Below are 24,971 nucleotides of genomic sequence, written 5' to 3' on the forward strand. Positions count from 1 at the left end.
GTGTGAGGAAAGTGTAATGGTGAATCACTCAAATAGCTTATGACTTCTGCTATAGGCCCTTAAGGGTTTGTCTGCTCACGTGCATATATGTGCTATGCACACATGCATGTATGTGTGTATGTGTACTCTTATGTGTATGAACATGTGTGTGTGTGTGTGTGTGTGTGTGTGTGTGTGTGTGTGTGTGTGTGTAGGCAGGCTCAGGGCTTGCAGAGGACTGAAGTTGATATTGAGTATCTCTGTAGATCACAGTCCAATTTGTTTTCTGAGGCAAGATCTCTCACTGGATCTGGAGCTTGCCAACTCTGGCTACTCTAGATAGCCAGTTTAATGCAGAGATGTCATGTATCTGTCTACCAAATGGTGGTGTTACACATGGCTACCTGTCCTCTTTAGGTGTTTATTGCTGTGATTAAATATCATGACCAAGCACAATGAAGGCTTTGATTCACCTCACAGGTGACAACCCGTTACTAAGGGAAGTCAGGGCAGGAAGTGAGACAGAGACCACGAAGGGGTGTTGCTTACTGATTCACTTCTCATGGCTTGCTCAGTTGTATAAGAAATACAACACAAGACCACCTACCTACAGTAGGTGATCCCTTACCATGAACTGTACACTCCTACTTCAATTGTTGACCAATAAAATGCCCAATAGACTTGACCAAAGGCCAATGTAATTATTCAGTCATTATGTGGAAGCACTTTTGCAACTGAGTTTCCCTTCCAAATTGATCCGAGCCCATGGGAACATGACATAAAATCAAGCCAGCACTCAACCTCATCATCCAGGATTTATTTATAGGTCCTAGGGGTCTTAAGTTTAATCCTCATGCTTAGGAATTTACCTGCTAAGTCGTTTCCTCAGCCCCTGAATATAAATATATAAACCTGTGTGTGTGTGTGTGTGTGTGTGTGTGTGTGTGTGTGTGTGTGTGTGTGTGTGTGTGATGACTCTGGGAGTGTTGGTATTTCAAGAATCACGGCAGACTAAAGATCCTAAGACCACCCCTTATTCTTAAAAATGCTCAGCAAACATCTTCATAACATGTGGTATTGGGGTTGAACCCGGGGCCTCATACGTGTACATGTAGTTCTCTACTACTGAGCTGTACCCACCCCTTCGATGATGAGCTGACAAAATAAAGAAATGATAAAAATCCAAAGTAGTCCTTAAAGGTTCCCACAGATGAATCTTTATTTAATTCATGCTTATGACAGCTAAGTTATAACATTTGAAGAAAGGAGCAACAACAAACAGAAGACCAGAGACGCACAAAATGTCCCAACACATTTAAGAATAAAATCCTTAGCTTTAGAGTCACATACCTATTAGTTGTTTGTTCTAATTTTTTTGTGTTAATATGTGGGTCCATGTTTTGCCCTGATGCTGGGCATGGCTGTTGGGGAGGCGAAATGTGGGGAGTTTGACTGCACTTATCCCATGCCACCGTTGGATGCTGCGCTTTAGGGAAGCACTACACTGGGACACTGCTCTGGCAGGTGGGAAGATTTACTCTGAGATGTGGGAAGCCAAAGCTGGTATTCCCTGACTCCTGGGCATCTGGTTGACACTAGAAAACTACACCAAGATGTCTGCATGAAGTGTCAGGGGTCCACAGGCCTGAGTCTGGGACCGTTGGGGACCTGTGGGCTGAGGATGGTGTGTAGCCTGTGTCTGTGGCTGGGAGCCCTGACTTAGCTCATCAGCTTTAAAGGTAGCTGCAGTTGTCTGGAATCACAGAGAGGCCTTTAGACCTGCTCTACCTTACCAAGTTTCCTGGCATGGTCCACTGTCCCACATTAATATAGGCAACACATCTAAAGAAATATAGAACATTTGATGTGTGAATATAATGTAGGACAAAGGACCTTCAAGAGTGAATGGACTTAAAATACTCATTGAAATTGTAGACATAACCATTATAATGACTACAATGAAAAGGACGATGACTAGTAGTCACTTAGACAAAGCTGAAGAGAGAATTAGTGAATAGGAAGTACTAAGGATTAGGAAAACCTCTGGAGATGTAGAATCCAGCAAGAGAAAGAGATACCGCAGTATAAAGGAGAAATCAAGAACCAGGACAGGTTCAGAGGCAGTGGAGCCCTTGTATGAGTGAACTTCTGGGTGAAGAGCAGAGATAATTCAAAGAGGCAGCATTGGAAGATTAGTTCTGAATGCTTAGAAGCCGGATGCCCAAAACTGTTCCAAGCAAGTTGAAATTGAGATCGATCTAAATCACCATTTTGTATTCTAAATTTTAATGCTAATGTTTCTCCATGCTCGCCCCCTTCCCAGCAGATAGATAGGAAATAGAAGCAGTAGCAGAAAGAGCGTCTATATCTCAGGTTGTCTATTTCATCCTTCTGGGCAAACAATAGTTAGATTGACAACCAACTTCTCTGTAGCAACAGTGTTAAAAACAAAACAAAACAAAAACCAAAAGCCAGCAAGATCACCTACCTATCTGTTGTTCTGTGCCCGGGAAAAATGTCTTTAAAGTTTGAACATAATATACATATTTTTCGGGCAAATGACACTGGTGCGTTTTTATCAATAGCACTCCAAATATGTAAGAACAGATAAACGAGAACCATTTGTATAAACAGTAACAACAATGTCTAATTTCATGGGTGTAATAATGATATAACCAAAATATTCTGGTAAACGTCTTTTATTAGTTTTATTTAGCATTTATTAAATTGAATGCACATGTTAACATTTCTAGGTTAATGATTAAAATAATAAGGGGAGAATTTATATTTCTACAGTAGACATGTGACCGGCTTTAGAATTTTTGATTAAACACACATGTTTGTTAGATAAAATACATATGTTAAAAGAAACATGGAAAAATGCAGAAAATTTAGAAAGCACAATATTAAGAAAGTGGAAACGAACCGAAGTACAGTGGTTGTGGTATCCGATAAGCATGGGCTAATATTTTTAGTTAATGGACAAAGTTGTCAAACTAGTTAAGAGAGAACGTTTAGCTGTGTGTTGAAGTCTTGAAAACAGAACAAAATAAGGGCCACATACTAATGTATTCCAGTTGTAACTCCCAGGGAAATGCAAATAATGACACCACACAGTAGACACAGAACCAAGAGAGCTGATGCTCGTCAGGATGCTAAGCTGTAGAAAACTTTAGTCTTCCTGAATGCCTTATCCTTTGGATCCATCATTTGGGAAGAGGCTTTGGCACTCTGGAGTAGAGAAACTGTTATGTACCTGGATGTGTGCATTAGAATACTCAGAACACAGCTCTCTGTCACAGCTGAGACTAGAGACCGCTCAAACGTTCCGCAATGAGGCAGTGGTGAACCGTGGTGCGTTCACAGGACAGAGCGTTAGGGCACAACAGTCCAGAAAAGGAATGAAAGTGAGCGAGATCGGGAAAGAGGTTTTCTCCAATATACCCATGTTAGGTTCAGAGTATTTGTGGGGGAGACACCCTGAGAAGTATGCCGGAGCTGCTGCAAGTGTGGGCTGGTCTCAGAAGCAAATCTGAGAGTGGTGATAGCAGATTATCAGCAGCTTCTGAAGACTCCCAAAGAGACACTGGATCATGCTGCATGGCGAATGTCAGGGAGCAGGTGAAAAACGCAGGGAGCTGGTGTTTCTGATATTTTCAGACTCTTGGTATTGAAGAGAGAGAAGAGGAGGAACATGGCTCCCTTTGCCCTTGACTACTGACTAGTGTTTGCAGAGAGCTTCCTGCAGATTACCTAAATCACTCCACACAGCTCTCTCCAATGGGTACCTTCTGCAGTTCTGTTTTGTCCAAGGGGCAGCGAGGCTCAAAGAGTTAAGGTGCATAGATAAGTGCGCATAAGACTCCGTCCTAGGCTCATTGACTAGAAGTTAATTGATCTGTCAGAGCCAGTCTTTCCTCTTGGCATGGATTGATCTGTCACCTTCATTGAGCATCTGCTGAAAAGAAGTGAAGTGTGTTGGCCCCCCTAAGGAGGGAGGAGTCATGAACAGTGGAACTGTACTGGGCAGGGTTGTCCTGTCCCTGTGGTCTTTGCAAGTGGATTGAAGTTTGAATCCTAGTACAACTCCATTAGCTGTATGACAGGCATCATTAGCAAATCATGCATTCTGTAAATTCTCAACTCTCCAGTCTGTAAAAGAAGAGGGCATGGTGGGATTTAGAAGGCCAACTGACAGGTGGAGATGTGACTATGCAAAACTAGACAACACAGAAAGCCAGCACGGGTAAAACAAAGAACCGTGGACCTAGACCTGAGGAATGGGACCTAAAGGAAGAGAGGTAAAGGGAGTTTGGCCCAAGAAGAGCAAATTGTGGGAACGTGAATAGTAAACACGTGGAGTGGAGAGAAAGTAAGGACTGTTTTACTAACATTGGTTTGTACAGCATCATCTTGGCAGACACTCTTCCCCTTTAGGCAGAAGAATCCTGTCCTCTTCCTGGTTCAAGGCAGCCATCTTTGTCATAAGACGTTAATACCTGAATTTAGGTAGAAATTAGTTAGAGAACCCATTCTGCATGTGGCTACTCTTAGCTGATTTCTGCTCAAAATTACAAACAAGCCCAAATGCCATGTTTCGGATCACACATTCTGAGCTATTCAATGGAGTGTCGAGATGGTTTGTGACCATCCCACATTTGGGGCCCTTTCTCACACAGTGATGCCTCCGTGGCCTCAGGGGTGGACTGAGACAAAGCCTAAACTCATTGGAGCGTCCTTACAGTTAAAGACGACGCCACTTAAGCTCATGGAGTCCGGAACCATGCCATTTGAATCGTGATCCCCAAATTCCCACTGACTAACATTGTCACAGGAAACTGGCCTTTCTGCTTCTCAGTTTTTCCTACACATAAAAAGTGAGGAAAGTGGTTGTGGAGAGTTTAAATGAGTAATAACTATTAAAACTGTGATGAACCCTTAGGAAAGTCAAGATACGAGCTGCTCTTGATAGGAAAAATGGAAAAAAATAACTTCATTTACCGATGCATAATTGTTTTTTCCTGCCCCGTTTCTAATAGCATTGCCTAGGTTTTCTTTTAATTTATGATGTGTAGTTTTGAGTTTTGGCTAGGACCAAAAGGTTGGAGTATACTGTGTTCAAGGAAGGGTAAGTGTAGCTGTTCAGAGTAACTAAGAAATGAGAAGCTAGGGCAGCACGAAGGCCCAACCTGCCCCCACCACACACATCTTTCTTCCTTCTCTCCTCTCTCCGGTTGAGATATTTTCTTCATTAGCCGAAAATTCACATCTTCCCAGATCCTAGGATACCCTTACAGAGAAACTTGTACAATTACATTTATTGTTTGGTTTTCGTTTTGTTTTGGTGAGAGTTTCAACATATTTTTTTTTAAAAGAATCTGTGTAGTTTTTATCCTAACGACTGTTTCTGTAACATCCATCACTCCCCACAAGAGATAATAACACTGGAGTAGAACAAAGAATGAATAATTTAACAGGAAAAATTAGATTCTCAGAGAAGTCTTCAAAGAGATTTTCTGAATTAAAGGTGAGGCAATCCATTTACTATAAATGAAATTAACTCTTTCTTGCATGGCCAGAGCCCCCTTGTAAGGGAGTGTGTATGGAATGAGACTGATTTCATAGGCTCTGGAACTACTAAGGCATCTGCCTAAGATAATTCGCTCTTATTGATACAGTTCTTTCACTGGTTATCACAACAGCTCTATCTGGATGTCCAGGGTAGCCTCCTTGTAGCCTTTAGAAATAGCCCTTCACAGTGCAGGACCTGGAGTCACAGGGCCCTCAGAAGCCCTGTGGGGCTAATCCTTTGGGAAACTAAGCTATTTTGGGTCCTCCCACTGGTTGTAGAAGCTGCTTCGTGCTCCAGTGCTAGGATGGCACAGAGGCTGGTTTCGGGCACATTTTTAAAACACTGAGAGTTTTTGAAATGCTTGCTAAAGGGAAGTTGGGCAGAAAAACCCATTAAAGGATATTGAGATGGTCAGACTCCATGGGGGACCAGGGAAGACAAAGCCTGTGGCGAGATGCAATTAAACAAGGGGGGGGAGGGTGATTTACAATTTCGTTTTATTTCCTATTATCGTTTTTTTTTTTTTTTAACTTTGGATTTTTCCCCCTGAACTAGAAATCAGGAGAGTGGAGGCCAGGTAGTGGTAATAAATGGTTTGAATAAGAAAATACCTTCTGGAAGGTCAGAAGAGCACAGGGGGAAGAGATCCATCTTTATAACAAAACATGAGTTACTTTTGGCTCAGAAATGGAGACTACCTTCCACCAGGAAGGGGTGGAAAGAGGCAAAATTCTCTAAAATGTATTTATACAGGTATGGACATGGCTATCCACCCATGTGTACCCCTTTGCAGTTACATGTTATACATACACACACACACACACACACACACACACACACACACACCTGCACACACAACACACACATACATGCACACAGAGAAACACAGATACACAGACACACATGTGCATATACACCCCCCACATGTGCACACATGCAAGAAGGCACACACACATAAACACAAATGGAGAGAGAGGGGGAAAGAGAGAGAGGAGAGGGAGGAAGGGAGGGAGGGAAGAAGGGAGGGAGGGAGGGACGGAGGGACGGAGGGACGGAGGGACGGAGGGACGGAGGGACGGAGGGAGAGGTAGAGTAGCCACACACTCATAACCACCCCTTACCAGAGCTCAGCAAAGGTGGAGTAATGTGGTGCCGATTAGACCTTGAGGAGAAACAGGTGTCGTTTCACCTTGGGCTCCAACCACGTAGACTTTTGTACACAAACAGCACCCTTCTTACCGGATTTTAGCTGTTTGCACCCCCAAATCTGATACGTTTTAGAAGTCAACATTCAATGGACGCCCCTCCCAGCTCTTGAAGCACACAGCAGACACCCAGCTGTAGAAGGCCAGCAGGCCCCATGGGAGGGAGAGCCTGATGCTGCCCTTCAAAGCTGTAAACCAGATGCTGCCTCCGAAGCTAGCGTTTTTCAATGTTATCCAGTTATCGTCTGCCCATCTATTAGCCCACGTAGCAACTTATCTTTGCCACGGTGAAATATACAAAGGCCTGGGATGTTTATTTCAATGTACTTGGGTCCTTTTCTCATTTCTCTCCAATTCGACTTTTTAGAATTTACAACCCAGAATACTGGCCCAACTCAATGTGGCCATGCCTTAGTTCCTCCTCACAATTACCAGCTACTCCAGAGGGCTGGGGTCAGAGGTTTGATTAAATAAATTACAGGTTCGGGTCCCCTCCAATAAACCATGTCAGGCTTTAGGCAACCTTGAACAATGCTCCCTGTTTTAACCCATAATGGGCAGTTGAGTTCAGTAAACGGCCTAATCAGGGCAGCATAAATATTTATGGGAGACTTTTTCCAATTAAGGTAGAGGCTTGTTTAGATGCTATCAAGTTAGAGAGGGCTTTTCCAACAAAAAAATGACTGTTAAAAGACATCAGGAAATGGTTAAACTCCAGAAGGCTAAAAGGTCAGGGAGGCCTCTGTGTGCAAAGCTTGCATTCATAGCCACACTGTCTCTGCACGTTAACTTCCACCCCTGCCCTTTAAAACAGGATTAAAATGACCCTTTGTACCTATGAAAAACATGTTGGTTCATTCATATGAAATATTTATGTTGAGAAATAAATATGTTTGGCAGTGGCTTAACCAGGATTGGTGTTATTCCAGTGTTTGTAACAAGCTCTCAGTAGGTTTTGCTTATCTGCTGGGTCTTGCTAGGAATGGTGGCACCACTAACAGGATCCAGTGATTTCCATTGTAGGTATTGTCAGCATAGACTCTAAGGATTCCTGTTGCCTGTACATCCAGAAAGAGATGGTACTATGGAATGTGTCAATCCTGACAGCAAGGAGGAGCTGCACAAACTCCAAGATGTTACACACAGCAAAAAATAAAACACACAAAAACAACAACAACAACAAAACCAACCAACCAAACAAACAAAAAACAAAAACTCTCAGAGGAGTGTTCTCAGTAGGGATTTATGAATCTACAAAATTGTACACATATGAGTTTGTATCACTAAAATCGAACATCAGAAAAGGAAAAAAGAGAAAGTGGGGAAAAAACCCCACTCCCTGTGGAATGTGGAGATGAAGTCTTTTTGCAGGAAAAGATTACTAAGTCCACAGCAGAAGAAACACAGCAGCTTCTCCTAGATCACACCACTGCGTCCCGAGACGTTTTGCCATGTGAATGTGATTGCCCTAGAGAAAATAGGAAAAGTATTAAAGACAGAAGAGAGTTAGCAACGATCTTAGCAGTCAGACACGATGTAGCGTAGAGAACACCAGACGTGGAGGGGAAGGCCGGTCTTCCGGGTTAGGACAGTAGGTTTAAGCCAAAATGAAGGGTCTTCTTTTCCAGGACACAGATTCATCAAACACAGGACACTTGAAGAGAGAGGAGACTATAAAACGGTACCCTGGCCGCCTCACACAATTATACGGAAAGACAGCCGACTCTGAGCCGCTACCCACCTCCTACCTCAATTGCACCCTCAGCACTAACTGTTAAGCTAACGCAACAGTCCCAAGGGGTGGGATATGTCTCAGAGCTCAAAGCCAAGCAGTGAGGTTTAACCTGTTGCCTTCTCCTCTGCCCATCCCCTGTGGTGGATTATGTTAACTAGTTCCTCAGAGGAATGGGGGGATAGCGCAGGAGGGTTCTCAGAAGCGTTGCCTAGACCAAGAAGAATTTATACTCAGTGACTTTGAGAGGGAGCTTTGAAAGGACTGGCATAGGCTCTGCATAGAAGTCTGTGGGGGCCAGGATGGATGGAGGGTGGATTATCTATCTTCTCAATATTGGGCCCACTGCAGTTGGTTGGGGCAAGGAAAATAAACTTATAAGATTCCTAATGCCTACCGTTCCTGCCCTTCTCGTGCCTGCTTTTAAACTACCATGTGTGCTTAGATTTCAGCTCCTATTGTGCGCTTCAGCTGCACGATGGTAGTTGCTACATTAGTAACTAGTGGAACCCCTACTCCTTTGAACCTGACCCCTTCAGGCCTCATGAATGGGAGAGAAGCCGGTTAGGCAAACCTGAGCAGGCCCTGACTCTGCTTGAACCCTTCTGTTCCTAAAAGTGTGTTTGTAGTCAGCTCGAGCTTCCGCTTAACTGATCTGTTGCTGTACAGTGTGGCGCTCAGGAGTCAGATCCCTGTCACCTCCCTTTCCCCACATGCCTGGTGCTCCCAGATTTTGGAGAGGGTGCACTTTCCATGCCATGTTTAGTTCAGGAGCCAGTAGCAGGAGTTCGGCAATGGTGTTCAGGGGTTTTCTTTCAAGGCTGTGTCCCATCATACATGGAGTCTTGCGATTTGGGGAAACTTCCTAGGGTTTTCTGATTTCCCATGTAGGAGTGTTTTCATGATCATCACGATGATGTTTTATGGAAATGCCATATAATAGGTGGAGAATTCACTGCTGATTAAGAAAAGGAAGTTAATGTTTGCCATTATCCCAGATGCACCAAAACAAACAAACAGACAGACAGACAAACAAACCCACTACAGGTAGTCTAAAGAGCTTGGGTGGGAGTGCTGTTATGATTACCATAGGGGGGCTGTACTAGAGGACAACCTTCTCTCTTGGGCTAATGAATGTCACAGGCTTGGCCAGCTCCAGCATTCTATAATACGTCCTTTCCCTGACATAACATCTTCAAGCATGAATACTTTTCAGAGAGTGAATTTTTCATTACAAAAGTATAACCAGTTGTTTTAGAAGGCCACAGGTCACGGGAATAAGTGGAATGCCTTTTAGGCTTAGCCACGTGCGTGTAGCAATCCGTTCTCCAGTTGCTCAAGGTAACGTCTGGGAGAGAGTCTATGCTAGGTTAAAGTTGGATTTGTACTCTGACACCCAAAGATGAGAGACAGAAACATTTTCAGTGGTAGTAATGGGATCTGGATTAGTCTATTTATTGTGTACTTCACTGCAGGTACAGTCGCCATCACCACCCAGCTCAAAGTAAACAGCTAAACCCCAAACAACACCCAAAAGAATAAAACCAGAACTTGGGAGTTGTGACAAAGCCAGAACTCGGGAACTATGACGATTCACGTGTGAAAAGTGCGCCTGTGTGCAACTCAGCCAGCCTGAGGGCTCCCAGCAATCTGTTCACTCCCAGCATCCAGGTCACCTCTTCTGTAAATCTCAGGAAGACCCACTTACTGCAGCTTTGAAAGCAAGCAGCGTTTGGCGGGAACCAGAGAAAGCAGGACCGGAGTAGAGAAACTTAGGCCGGAGATAGTAAGTCGGTGTTCTGCCTTTTGCTTTACTGTGTTCCTTTAATAGGAAAAAGTGGAAAGTGCCATTTCTGAGAAAAGCCTGAATTCGTTTGCTGTTAACAAATGTTTGTGCTTTGCTAGTAAACTGGCCCTGAAGAATGAATGGTTTCATACAGTCGGTTGAGCTTAATGCCGGTTTTAGGGCACTCTTGGCTCAGACAGAGCTTGATGAATAGGCTTAAGGTCTTTCAAGATGTAAAGGTCTAACCTTTCAGTCACTTCCTGTTTAAGCCTCTGGATGGATTTGTATTCTTTTGCTTATCACATTAACTTCAGTCAAATTCAGTTGCAGCCACTATGAAATACACACACCCTATAAGAACGCTGTGAGGAAAGGGCAGCCTCAATGTTAATAACATACTTCGTTACTAAATCCTACCGAAGTAGGCTTCAAAGTTACCTGCTTTTTGTTTGTAACTTATTTTTCTTAAAGCTAACCCTGCAATATGCAAGATTAATTGCTCTAGTTTGAATTTGTGATACCTTTGGGACATGAAGTCTTATGTTATTGAGTTGGGTCCCAGCTCCTTCCTCAATTTCTTCCTGGTCCTTTACCACAAGAGGAATGTTTTGTTCCGTTAGGAGCTTCTTCTGTGAGGTACTAACCTTCCACAGGTCCAAACTGACAGGGCCATGCAGCCTTAGACTGGAGTCTCTGGGGCAGAGCTTCCCAACCTTCCTGATTCTGTGACCCTTCAGTACAGTCCCTCATGTTGTGGTGACCCCCAGCCATAAAACTATTTTGTTGCTACTTTGTAACTGTGATTTTTTTTTCCTACTTTTATGAATTGTAATGTAAACATCTGTGTTTTCTGATGTTCGTAGGTGTATCATGACCTACAGGTTGGGAACCAGTGCTTAAAAGCATGAGTGAAGGTAAAACTGTTTTGTTTTTGTTTTTTTTTTTCATAAGTTAGTAATTTCCAGCATTTCTTGTGATGGGAAACCGCCCAACACCGTTCGAACATGTACTTCAGAAGTTTTGAAATTGCTTTATATCTACTACTCAAACACATTTTTTAAAAAGTTTTTTTGGTCAGAAACGGGATTAAAAGTGATAGCTTTGTTTTATTAGTGTCCTGGGGTTCTGTCTCTCAATGTCCCTGGTATCTAACTGCTGAGACTGAGTTTTTAATCTGATCACATGGTGTAGCTACTCAGCCCGCTATGATGATTGGTGCTGTTCGTGCCCAGCTGCACATGCACACACATCTGTGTGTGTCTCTCTCCATAAAAGACAAATCTATATGTTTCTGTTCTAAGAAAATAGTGTCTAAATGACATGTGCAAAGTCCTCGCCTCTGGATGGGCTGTCAGGTTTTAAGAGGGACAGCAACGAGAGCTTAGAGGAAAACTTGCAGATTCAGGTCCAGAGCGTGATGCTAAGCAATGGGTTGCAAGCATTTTCAGAAAAAGAAAAAAACGTGGAGATGCAGGACTCGGTTGAGTTTTGACCCTTTTATAATCCATTCGTTGACCTGCTGGATAAAATGGAACAGAGGATTCAACTGCATTCCAAATATGTCACAGCTGAAGAGCGCATGAAGTTTCTTCCCGAAAGGACTCTCTCTCTCTCTCTCTCTCTCTCTCTCTCTCTCTCTCTCTCTCCCTCCCTCCCTTCCTCTCTCTCTCCTCTCTCTCTCTCTCTCTCTCTCTCCTTTCTCTCTCTCTCTCCCTCCCTCCCTCCCTTCCTCACTTTCTCTCTCTCTCCTTTCTCTCTCTCTCTCTCCCTCCCTCCCTCCCTCCCTCTCTCTCTCCTCTCTCTCTCCTTTCTCTCTCTCTCTCCCTCCCTCCCTTCCTCACTTTCTCTCTCTCTCTCTCCTTTCTCTCTCTCCCTCCTTTCTCTCTCTCTCTCTCCTTTCTCTCTCTCTCTCTCTCTCTCTCTCTCTCTCTCTCTCTCTCTCTCTCTCTCTCTCCTTTCCTCCCTCCCTCCCTCCCTCAGTCCCTCTCTTTCTCTCTCTCTGTCTCCTGTTGCTGGTCCACTCAGTGCTCCAAGTTGTGCTGGGCCCAGGGTTCTCCCTGCTCCCTGTGAGCCTGTATGAGAAGCCATGTCCAGACAGCTAGTCTCCTTGCCTAAGACCTTTTCAAAGCCTCCATTGCTCATTTCTGTGTCCACCTGCTGACAGTTTCTTAAATGGATCAACGGTTGCCTCACCGCTCTACAGCCCCGATGACAGTTTTTCAAGGCGGGGGGTGGGGGCATGAAAAATATGCCGGCCTTGAAGTTGTTTACACCAATATTCACAGTTGATAAATTGGCTGTCGTTCTGATTCTACCACGGAGCACGGAGCGGGGAATTTAGGAGTGACTTTGATCACAGCAATACCCGGCGCGCACTGATTCGTTCCTGGATTTCCGTGTTGGCCACCACGTGCTGTTCTCGATCACCTCTGCGGTAGGAGCAAGAGGTCACCGGAAGGATTCAGGCCGCAGTCCAGAGGGAAGCCCATCTGAGAATCAGACACCTCACAGAGTTTATGGACCCTCCTTGTGTTGAAGGCTTTTAAATAAAAGCTAGACGCGCTGTTGCTGTCTGGGGACTTGTTTACCAAATGCTGAAGAAGCCAAGTTGTCTCTCGGTGATGGCTTCATGAATCTGGTTCTTCACCCCCCACCCACCCCCTCAACCCCTGCCTCTCCACGCCCACAGATGACTGACATGTGTAGGAACCGGGTGATACTACAGAGTTTAAAATACACAATGCTGTATTTGGATATGATTTTTGCCTGGTTAAGTCTCTGCAGCCCTGGTTCCCCATAGGTGGAGTGGTTTGGATAAGTTTTGAAAACTGGTCGAGCCTGGTGGTGCTCAGCTGGAAGATGCTAAGCCAGTGAGGGCTTGGATTGTGATTGGCAGCTGTCCTACCCTCAAGGAATCCCTGCCGGTGAGGCCAGTGTTCTTGTGATTTTTATCCTTAAGGTCACATGGCGACCTTATGAAAACATCAGTAAACAGGTCCTACTGTATCTCTGAGCCATCAGCGCTGGATCAAGGCTGTTTTACCGGATCACTCAGTTGAGTTGGATTTTTTTTTTTTTTTTTTTTTTTTTTACACAGAGATGTTTCTCAATCCTAGGAAAGTCCACAAGTAGACTTCAATTCAGTAATTAGTATAGTGTATGGGATCACCACGGAGTCGATGAAACCTGGCTTAGCAACCTTGTGGACTACCATGCAAATTAGCCCAGGTGGGGGCATATTGACTCAGCTGCCAAGCTCTCCTCAACTTTCTGCACTGTGCTCTCTGTGGCGGGTCTGCCCTGAGAAAGGCTGAGACAGAATGCAGACTATCCGAGAACGAAGGCTGTCGACACTGTCATCTATACCGGCAGAGTGCTATTTAATGGGTGGGGATGAGTTCAGCAATACCACCCTGGGATCATACCCAAGGGAGTCTACATCAGTGGCACAGCCATGTTTATGGTGGCATGATAGCCAAGTCAGGAAGTCAGCATAAGGGTCCAGCACGTGGAAGATAATGTTTTACTCAACCACAAAGAGGACAAGCTTATGCCGCACACAAGGAGTTGCATGGGATTACAGTTGCATGGGACTACAGAACAGCATATTTTAAGTAAAACAAGATAAACATATGAAGACTCCATGTTTTCTCTCCAAGGTGAAACATAGGTTTTACACAAACACACACACACACACACACACACGCACACACACACACACGCGCGCGCGCACACACACATGCACACACATACACACACATGCACATGCACACACACACGCACACACACACGCGCACACACACGCACACACACATGCACACACATACACACACATGCACATGCACACTCACACACACATGCACACACACACGCACACACACGCGCGCACACACACATGCACACACATACACACACATGCACATGCACACTCACACACACATGCACACACACACACACACACACACACACACACACCACATCAGGAAGGTAGGAGACACCTGACACGGAGGAGAAGGCCAGAAGGGGTAGGGAGGTAAAGAAGGGGGAGCAGGTATGGTGAGTCTGGCCAAAGTACATCATGCACTTGACCAAAAATGCCATTCTGAAACCCATCCCTTTGTACGTTGAGCAGGCACTAATAAAAAGAACACGGTTCTGAAACAAATGAGAAAACACGGGGCTTAGAATCACTGTGTTCACACCAGGACTGGAATACAGCCTTGTAGGGAGAAGGGGTCTTCGCAGTGTCCTTGACTTGTTGGAATGAGAGCTCAGCTGCGTTCTCAAACCCCAGCCTTCTAGGATGCTGTTACAAACCAAAGTGACATGGAATGTCATGGACTTTCATTTCAGAAAGTATAGGTGTGTGGACTCCTCAGTCCCAACCCAACCCAACCCAACCCATCCCAAAAGCCTTCCGTTGAGACTGGAGACCCGCGGCGAAGGAGCCGGTCTTTGACAGTGACGTCATTGGTCAGAAGCGGTTCTTTAGCCCCTGAAGTACGCGAGTGAGCGGCAGGTCTTCTGCACAGGAGCATAGTGTTGCACAGGAAGTAACTGAAGCCGGTTTCCCAAATGGCGAAGGTGAAGCTGCTTGGAAGGTGAAGAGGATGTGGATTCTGGCGGATAGACCTCATTCTTGAAAGTTCTGCTACGGAGGAGAGACACGGTTGGAAAGAAGGGCACACAGGCCGACGGCGGTGGAGCAGGGGCGAGCTCCGCTTCCATCCACGTTCTCAAAATTATGCTTGACAGCTTTCAGGTGTCAGCGCCTGGAGGAAGGGGCTGTTTCACCGGGTGCTCGAAGTGTGTCTCAGTACCGCAGGGGCTTCTCTGGTTTGTTTTATTTCGGTTTGGATTTTTTAAATGTAATTTATTTATTCTTTCAGCATTTCATCCATGCTTACAACATACCTCAATCGAACCAAACGACCCTCCCATTCCTCTGGTGTACCCCGAGTCCCTCTCCAAACTTCATTTCCTCCTATTTATTTGTTTATTTGCTGTTTGCTTTTTTAGTTGTTTGTTGAATCCAATTAATCTATCCTAAATACACATGGCCTCTCTCTAGATAGTCCAGATTGGCCTCAAATTCAGCCATCCTGCCTCATTTACCAGTGCTGGAATTATAGGTACATGCTAGCTCCTGCACATAACTGACTCAAAATATAATAAACGATAACTTACTCTAAAGTTCACATGCACGGTCCTAGACAGGCTTTAAGAAGAAGAAGAAAAAATCTATAGTATGTCTCAGACTAGGAGCTGACAGCTTTCAGAGAAACATTTTAGACACTAAGACCAGACTGGGAAAACAAAAACAAAAACATAGTGTCAAACCAACTCTGCCAACGCCTTTGTTAAACAGCCTAGGCTTCCCTTGTTTGGGGCGGAATTGAAAAGTGAGCATCGGCGAGCAACATATTAAAGAAGCCAACTGACCACGTTTAAATCCCCTATCAGGAGTGTCTCCCGGGGTCTGGCTCAGCACGTTGTCGCCTGAAAGCCATAGGATCTTCACCACTCCCAGAATGCTGTTCAGTTCATTTGGCAGGTATTTAAGGACATGTTGGAGAGATAAGTTTGCAAACACTCTAGAACAGTGATCCTCAGTCTTTGGTTCCAGGTGTCCCTTCCACAGGGGTTGCCTACGACCATTGCAAAACACGGATGTATTACACTTCATAACGTAGAAAATCAGTTATGAAGTAGCAATGAAAATAATTTTGTGGCTGTAGGGGTTCACCACAACACGAGGACCCGTGCTAAAGTGTCACATCACCAGGAAGGCTGAGTACCACTTCTGTAGAACATTCTTGGAATACCCAATTGCCTTCTGTAGTTCTGTACCCCATGACCCGAGGGGGAAAACCTTGCCATAGAGGGACCAACTCAGTTGATGCCCTGCAGTATGGTGGCCCAGTGAATCATGGGAACTGCGTGAACATAAATGTCAGAAGGAACTTAACAATCATGGCTTACAAGCAATAATCTGATTCAGAGAATTATTAAATTAGGTCCTAAATGGCAAGTGGCGTTTAAACAGTTCCGTTCAAGGGACACAGCCTGGGTGCTCTTAAGTGGATGGCGGTGGCGGTGGGCAAAAGGCGTTTGTTTCTGTCCTGGCAGGCGCATGATTGATGGAGCTGCTTGTGCAGGCCTAGTAACCAACTTATTATTACAGGGGCTCTGAGGCTTGTCGCGGGGCTGTGTAAACAAATGATAGGCTCTCACGTGGGAGCGGCGGTAAGTGGAAGGGTCTCGGTGGAAAACATCGTTTGTGAAATAAGTCTTTCAGCCCCAAATTTAGCTACCGAGAGGGTAAAAACAAAGGTCTTTGCAAGAGAGACACTGAGCAAAACATGATGGATATCTCGGCCACGCACATAATTGCTTCCAGGTGGCTAGCCGCTTTATTACTCTGGGGGCCATGCTGCCACCCTGACAATGGTAAGTCCTCAGAACGCCGGTGCCAGCGGCCGTTCTTACCTCCAACACTCTGGGTCCGCTCCCTTTCTGCTCAGTCTCTAGACAACTGCCACATTAGGGAGATTTAATACAGCTAGGATATAAAGGGTGGCCTAGGGAAACCCCAGGAAAAGTCAGGCTGGGGTTGAAAGTCTGTTTCTCCATCTGGGTGAAGCCGTCAAACGCCAGAGCGTGGAGTCCTTTTTAAAAGGCAATCGTCTTCCTTTGTTTGTTTGCTTGCTTGTTTGTTTGTTTTGTTTTAACTCCTCCGAATGTTTGTTTCCCTGTTTTAGGTGATATATATATATATATATATATATATATATATATATATATATATATATATATTCTCTTTTTATTTAATCACTTGACTTTCTAGTGGTATTTTTCCCCTGAAGATCCACAGTTTAGTATTAAATGGTTTCATTCTGATGTAGACAGAAACATGGCGTGTTCTTGCATGGATTCAACACCTAGGGAGAAGAGGTGGAATAGTTTTGTTTTTTTTTTTAACTACATACATGCTTTTGTAGGCTAGGGAAAATAATTGCAAAAGCAATAAAATAAACAATAAGTAACTGAGTAAATAAATAAGACGTATATTAACATAAGTAATGTAGTTTATTTTTATAGAGCATCCCACTTAAAGCCCCTTGAACAGACACATATAAACGTTGAAGTATATGTATGGTGTTATTTATACTCCTGTAAAAATACTTTGGTGGTCCTACTTTAAAATCAGACTGAAAAATAGTATGGGTTTGTTACAAAGCAAAACAAAAAAGAAACAACTAGACGAAATAGCATCACACCATGAGAGTGGTTTTATCGTGACTAAAATCGGGTTATCCTGTTATTTCAAACAAATGAACATCTCCATCTCTAGGAAGGACCCTCTGTCCTATTTGCTGGCTGTATCTGGAAGATGAGGCCCTGACCCCGGTGCAGGAAGACACCGAGTTTCAAAGCAGCTCAGGTTGGACCATCAATCATTCACGCCTTTCATGTGTACTTAGGTGCCTGTTTTCCTCTTGGTCTTATTTAATATATTTGCAATTCAGGGGTGCACGCAACATAAAAACGCAAACGTACTTAAACGAGTAAATCGATTTTTACACATAAGTGACTAAATACAGCCCAGTCCCCGAGGACGCTCTGAAGCATTGCCTTTGACCTCTCTGAGGTCCAAATGCATTTATCTATCTCAGGCAGAGGACACCGTAGAGCAAGGTAGTTGGTTATTATTTTTTTCTTTTAAAGAATGGCATGAGAATTGCAATGAATTTTAATAAACATCTTTCTATCGTTTAAGTTCATTTCTTCCATAAGAATGCAAATGTATACACATATGGGCACAAAGTGGTTTTCCCCTCTTATTAAAAAGATAACAATAACCTTCCATTGTTAAGCATGACAAACCGAAGCCTTTTTATTCCCCCTTAAAGTAATTTCCATAAAGTGCTTGGCAATTTTTTTTTGCAATTGCAACAATTTTAATGCTTTGTCTAGATTTACCTTATAATTTCTAGGACTGGAGCTGAGGGTCTAGAATAGGGAGCAGTGTGTGCAGAGCTGTTTGACAGACACCTGGCTACTCTTGTGCCTTTTACCTTCAGGTAATGGCCTGTTTTGACTGGGAAGGAGTCTCTCCCTGTGCAGCTAGAGAAGTGACTGATTTTGTTTGTCTTGGATCTCCTACCTCTTCTTATATGTCTTGTGATTAAAAGACCCCCCCTTACTATGCACCCACCTTCCTAAGAGCCTCCTGAACCCTTCTAACTACAGATGTGAACATTTAGCACACCTGGATTTGTAGTGCAAACCCAACTTAGCTTTGCTTTGGAAACGTGGTCTGAAGAGAAAGTGGTCAGTAGAGAAGGAGCAACTGAGTCCCGGCATTAGGAGGGAAAGGGACAAAAAACCTCCTTTCTTCAGCTAGGATCATGGACGGGTAGTCAGTAAAGACAGTTGTTATACTTCCGGTTTTCTCTCGAAGCCAGAATACTCGCCAGAAGTGAAGTGTCCCTCTGAGAGGAGGACTGGCAGCTTGAGAGGTCTTTCAAGTCATATGACATTTGGTTTGATGCCAGGAAAGGGACACAATGAAAAGAAATGTGCCCAGGCAGGGGAGGCAGAGGTAAAGCGATGGCTCTGCTCTCAGGAGTGAAATACTAAGGCAGCTCCAGAGAAGCTCCCCATGGCTCTTGGTTCCTCCAGAAAATGACAGTTTGGGGTCGAGTCTCCTGATTCTTTCTTCAAAAAGACACAACACGTGGCCGTTTTAGCACAGATCTGCTGTCGTTGCCGCCACCCTCTGCGGCAGATGGGGCTCCGCCTTCCTGCCTCTACAGACACAAGCTTGGAGTTCTCTGCGCTGTGATATCTTTCTCAGCTCCTCCCTCCCAAACCTGTGCTGTCTCAGGCATCATTTCCCAGAATTCTCTCTGGTCCCCCTCACCGAGTCCCTCTCCAGGTCACGTGATGCAGAAGGATTGTGATGTCGTGGTGCCCTGGTATTGTAGTGCTTATGGATTTACGCTGGTCCTTGTCCTAGACTTGAGAGGAAACCCACATGTTCCAGGCAGGGCGATATTCGCGGTCTATATCGAGTTTCTTTTATCCACGGTCACCCTCTTTCTAACTTAATACTTCGTCCTCATGTTAAGAGTGGAAAAGTAGAGCTCTGGTGAATACTAACTAGGGTCTTGGCCAGATCTTGGGGTTGTACAGTGGAGACTCGTATTTCTGGTCAAGTATCACTAAAACACGCCTCTGTTTCCTTCCAGCCAAGCTGACTCTCTTAGGATAGAGATTGGAATTGATTTTTATCCATTCCATACACTGTCGATTTTTTGTTTACAAAAACAACAACAACAAAAAAAAAACACCTACCGTTTGTCATTGTGAGCATTGAACTTTCAAGTGGTTGCCAATGGCGTTGAAGAAAGAAACAACGGATTCCCTGTCATTTTAACAGCCCAGGATCAAGTGATAGGGTACAATGGACACGGACGAATGATCTAGTTCACAAAAGCTTTTAACTGTATCCCTGTTTGAGTCGGAGATATCCTTCAAATGCCATGTCCTGAAGGTTTGGTTGCAGGACTCTGGTGTTATTCTGAGATAATGGAACCCTTCGGAAGTGGAGTTTAGTGGGAGACAGAGAACACGCCCTTGGATAGTAGGACCCTTGCCTCTCTCCCGCCTCCCCTCTCCTCCCCTTCCCCCTCCCCCCTCCCCTCCCTCCTTTCCCCTGTCCCTCTCTCTGCTCATTGCCACTCCCCCACCCCCAGCCACCACAACCTAAACAGCTTTCTCCTATCTGTACTGCTCGCCTATAGGCCCCAAGTTGTGGACTGATACCTTAATGACAAGCGAAAATAATCCTCTCCCTCTTAGAAGTTCTTCATGGGTGTGCTGTCACCATGACAGAAAGCCGATTAATTAATGTATTATCACTTCACTTTAGAAATTAGTTCATTTAAAAATGCCAATTGCAAATAAGGGATGGCTTTACTATTGTTTTCTTTTTTTTTCTTTCATAACAGGTTAGCCCATGTTGATTTCTAGGCTGTCTTGTCAGCAAAAACCATCATACATGGTCTGGAGTTTAATTCAGCTGCTCCGGCATTCTCCAATGGTTCTTTCTTTTTCTTTGTAAAAAAAAAAAAGTTAAAAGATTTTTTTGAGGATTTCATACAATGCATTTCGATTATTCCTTCTTGCTACTGTTAGGTCCAATGGGTTCCTTTGGTGTAATTATTTATTGCTCTTAAAAAACCTGCTTCCTCCCACCCCCATTCCAGGATGATCTCTGAGCCCTAGGAGGAGGGGTATAATATAGATGTCCCGTTTAGGGATGAACACTCTACAATATCTTATTCTCTATATGTTGACAAGCTGTGGGTCTGCATTAACCACCATCTACTGCAAAAGAAGCTTCTTTGATGGGGATTGAGAGAAACACTAATCTCTGGGTATAGTAATGAGTCACTAGGAGATGGCTTAATATCATGTCCCTTTAGCGGAATAGTATCGCTCACTTGGTTATCCTCTAGAGACGTGGTTTTCAACTTGTGGATCGCAGCAACTCTGGTACCCCCTCTCAGATATCCTGCACATCAGGTATTTACATTAAAACTCATTACAATAGCAAATTACGGTTACAAAGTAGCAACAGAATAATTTTACAGTTGAGATCACCACAACATGAGGAACTGCATTAAAGGGCCACAACATTAGGAAGGTTGAGAGCTGCTGGGCCTATGAGCTATCTGTCCACAGATTCTTGGCCCCGGTAATGAGGCCAAGAATGAGGCCAGATTGTGGAGCAAGACTTAATAAAGCTGATTAGGAAGTGACTGGTTACTCCCTTAACGCTCATGCCACCACCGTGCTAGTGGGCATATCTTGCTAGGTCTGTTTTTTTAAAGATTCGTTTATTTATTTTATGTATGTGAGTATACTGTTGCTGTCCTCAGACACACCAGAAGAGAGCATCAGATCCCATTACAGATGGTTGTGAACCCACCATGTGGTTGCTGGGAATTGAACTCAGGACCTCTGGAAGAGTGGTCAGTGCTCTTAACCTGCTAAACCATTTCTCCAGCCCTTCTAGGTCTATTGTTAACTGTAGTTTTTGTGGTTATAGATGAGTAGGACTGACAAATAATTTGTTTTCTCCACTTGTGTGTATAGGGTCTGTGAAAGCTATTTAGCAGGATGAAGCTTCTATCAAGGTCAATACCAGTTTGATTTCTTTATGGCATGCATCTTGATTGTATGATCTTTTCAATAAATGAAGTTCTGAAGGTAACCAGGAACAATATTAATATCCCGAAAGCCAGCAGGGGATCCATTCAGCTTTGGCAGCCAGTGAAGGAGGATAGCATAGGGGTCAGGTGCATGACCCGAAGGGCAGAGACAGGGGCTTCTTGAACACTCTCAGCTTTCACTGACCAGCAACATGATTGTCTCATGGTACACAAAAGCTGCAAATCCAGCACTGGAGAGGTGAGGATTATGAGTTCAAGGCAAGGTCAGTCTACATAATGAAATTCAGACCAGCCTATGCTATAGAGCAAGATCTTGTCACAAAACAGCCAAACAGCTAAAGCAAAGGAAGCCAAAGAAACAGTTGCAGAGTGAAAGAGCATCAGAAGCCTCCAGGGAACGTAAGTCTCTGCCCCTTCCAATGCAAAGTGGGTATTGGATTAATAAGTTATTTGCATGAGACCAAGAGACCCACTATTTGTGGACACTGCTAAGGCAATTTCAGAACCTACCCTGGAGATAGTTGAACACATTTTCCATAGCAGGAACTAAACTGGAGGTTGAGATTCTTCTCTGCCTGTCCTGCTACTGTCTAGGTAACTGTTTCTCAAGCTGTGAGTTGCAACCCTCTCAGGGGGTCGAACAACCCTTTCACAGGGGTCACCTAAAGCCATCAGAAAACACAGATATTTGATTATAATTCCTAACAGTAGCAAAATTAGTTATGAAGTAGCAATGAGAAGAATCTTATGGTTGGAGGAGTCACCACAGCCTGAGGAACTGTATTAAAAGGTTGCAGTGTTTGGAAGCTTGAGAACCACTGGTTTAGGCCTTTCTACCCAAGACAATACACTGTTTTTATTCCATTTGTGCCGAGCTTTATGCCAAGGGAGATGCACTGCTATTTTTCTGGTCTAGTCAAGGGCCATTGAGTATCATGTTTTTCAGTTATCATAGTTCCCCTTACTAAATATGGTCCGATAACCAGGAGTTACTATCAGCTTTTGAAAAATCCTTTGTGTCAGACAGGGGCTGAGAAAGTCCCAGAAGAAGCTATTTCCAAATTTAGTTTACAAACACAGGGAAATGTGGAAGGAGAAAACTCGAGGATAAAAGGAGAATATCCAATTATTTGATTCAGCCCCTATTTCGGCTACAGCCTCGTGTACTGTCTACAGCACGGTACGGCATTCCTCAGAATGCTGACTTGTGAGTTTCAGTTTGAAAACTCACAGGTTTTTCTTTTCCTTCTTTCTTTCAATAATAAAAAAAATCTCATTTCCTTAAAAGGAACAAGAAGCCCCATTTTTTGTCCCTCGCGGAGGAGTTTGTTCAGGAAGCACTCTGGTAACAGGGTTAGTTATTTGAGGCAGGATCCTGCTGTGTGCACCATCCTTGAATAAATTGCATTGGACGCTGCAAAGACTGTTTACTGGAAATAGACATAAGAGTTTCTCCTGCTCCGGGAGAATACACAGCACAGCACCAAGGCTCCCGGCAGGGCACCATTGATGCATAATTCCTAGAAGCTTCCGAGCTACATACTGGGATGTGATGTAAACGCTGTGGGGGGTGGGGCGGGGGAGGCAAACCCTTCTAAATGAGCACCTTAAAAACATGGCTGATAGCAGGTGTATCTATCTATGTGTTTAGTAATTAGACCCTAAGCGACCTTGAGAAACGAGAGGTAGGATTATTAAGTTCAGACTAGGATGTGACCCTGATTCTCAGTTGATGTAAAGGTCCTTGTTTCAAAAGAAGTGACATTCATTCCCGAGGGAGGGGTGTGGGAGGCTCACAAGGCATAATGTTACAGCCAGGAGCTAGCACGTGGCAGTGTCCTAGGGACATTTCAGGGAGTGTTACCAACTGATCCGAGTAATGCAGTCTCTGAAAGGATTTCCTTTGACATTGTTGCCTGAGTAAATATGATAATGGATGTTCAAGGCCAGGGGACCAGATGGCTTCAGGACTGTCCTCCCTGCAACTTTAGCTCACAGGGGTCATGAAATCCACTTATCTGTTGATAAAAACAGTCCAGACAGGCAGTTATGAGAGAAACAGGTCAAGGCTCTAAGCACAATTCTTGGTCTCGGTCTAGTGCCGAGTTACTTGTGGCAAGAGGGATAAGATTGAAAACAGAAAACTCAAGGTCAGAATTAGGGGGCTGGGGAAAGTCAGGGGAATCCTAGGACCAATGCCGGAGAAGTCATATTGAGTGATTTTATTGTCATTTCCCCAGAAGCTGACTTGCACTGTCTATAATGCCATAAGAGACCTTTGGACTTATGTAGAACCTTTATACAGAAGACCTCCATTTTTCCCCAGATACTAAGAAAATGCTTCAAGATCTGACTGCCTGTGACAGCTTAGGCTATCCTGCTTCACTGGGAAATTTTGGAGAAATGGATTGACATTGGGGTTAATCAGCAACCTGGGTACACGGAAGACTGAAGATTGATGTCCTGTAGACATTAGCCAGCTTAAATGGGAACATGGGAAAATGTTAGGGGAGAACATGGACGTTCTCGTACATTTGTCTGAGTATCAATGACCATGTGGCATCAGGGAGTGCACCTGTGCAGTTTACAAGTGAATGTTACAAGAATCAAACAGAAAGCAAGTCTCCTGCTCAAGGCACCATGCAAAGTCTCCCCCTCTCCCTCCCTGTCTCTCCCCCACATTCCCTTCCTCCCTCCCTCCCTCCCTCCCTCCCTCCCTCCCTCCCTCCCTCCCTCCCTCTCTCCTTCTCTCCTCTCTCCTAGTGACACATCAGTACTCTGTCTTGGTTCTGTACCTTGGCGACTACCTAATTTTAATCAGTCGATTACGTTTCTACCCCCTTAATGTAACATCTTCGACACCCAAACCATCTCTAAACCATATCGAGGACTGTGGAATACTGGGAGGTAACTGCTGGGGTGAAGTTAGAGACGTAGACATGACCTTAGGAAAGAAACCAGAGTCAGAAGCAGATTGGGAGCATTTGAACGAAGTTGAGTGGCGGCTGTTAAACTGACCTGGGGAGCGAGCACGGGCTGAGTCGTGGTGACGATCAAGAGCCAAAGAAGAAGAGGCAGGGAGGGGTTTATCAGAAGTGTGAGCAACCAGGGACCATGCCATCTTGAAATCAAAAAGATAACTTGAAGAACCCTGGAAGCTTCTGGTTCCTTAGGAAGGTGAAGGGTATGAGCTGAGGGGAAGGTACCATGGTCGATTTTTCAGGGAAGCAAAGGGAAGCATGGCCATTGGGCAGTGGGGAAAACCATTGAACAAGTGGTTTGGAGACTAAGGGCAAAGGTCATGCCATGATGGGTGCTGAGGATTAAAGGTCAAAAAAGGCTTCCTGGTTGATGGGTGAAAGAAGCAATAGACAGAAAGAAGGAAGAAGGGTCCCCAGAATCACTAGATACTCATCCTGTTTCTTTCAGTGAGCCCTGGAGGAAAGGTTCAGTG

At 44.4% G+C, this 24,971-nt stretch overlaps 1 long non-coding RNA gene across 1 annotated transcript in view; it reads right to left on the minus strand.

Annotated features, from left to right (window-relative positions):
* Nucleotides 1-7,980: 7,980 nt before the first annotated feature.
* Nucleotides 7,981-24,971, minus strand: part of LOC120093714 (uncharacterized) — a 112,885-nt gene continuing 95,894 nt past the window's right edge. The window contains exons 6-7 of the long non-coding RNA XR_015624960.1: nt 9,206-9,446; nt 7,981-8,224 (exon numbers count right to left, since the gene is read on the minus strand). This is a non-coding gene — a long non-coding RNA (uncharacterized LOC120093714). The remainder of the gene's footprint in view (nt 8,225-9,205; nt 9,447-24,971) is intronic.

This window comes from Rattus norvegicus, chromosome 7, assembly GCF_021556685.1.
Source record: "Rattus norvegicus strain SHRSP/BbbUtx chromosome 7, alternate assembly SHRSP_T2T, whole genome shotgun sequence".
NCBI lineage: Eukaryota > Metazoa > Chordata > Mammalia > Rodentia > Muridae > Rattus > Rattus norvegicus.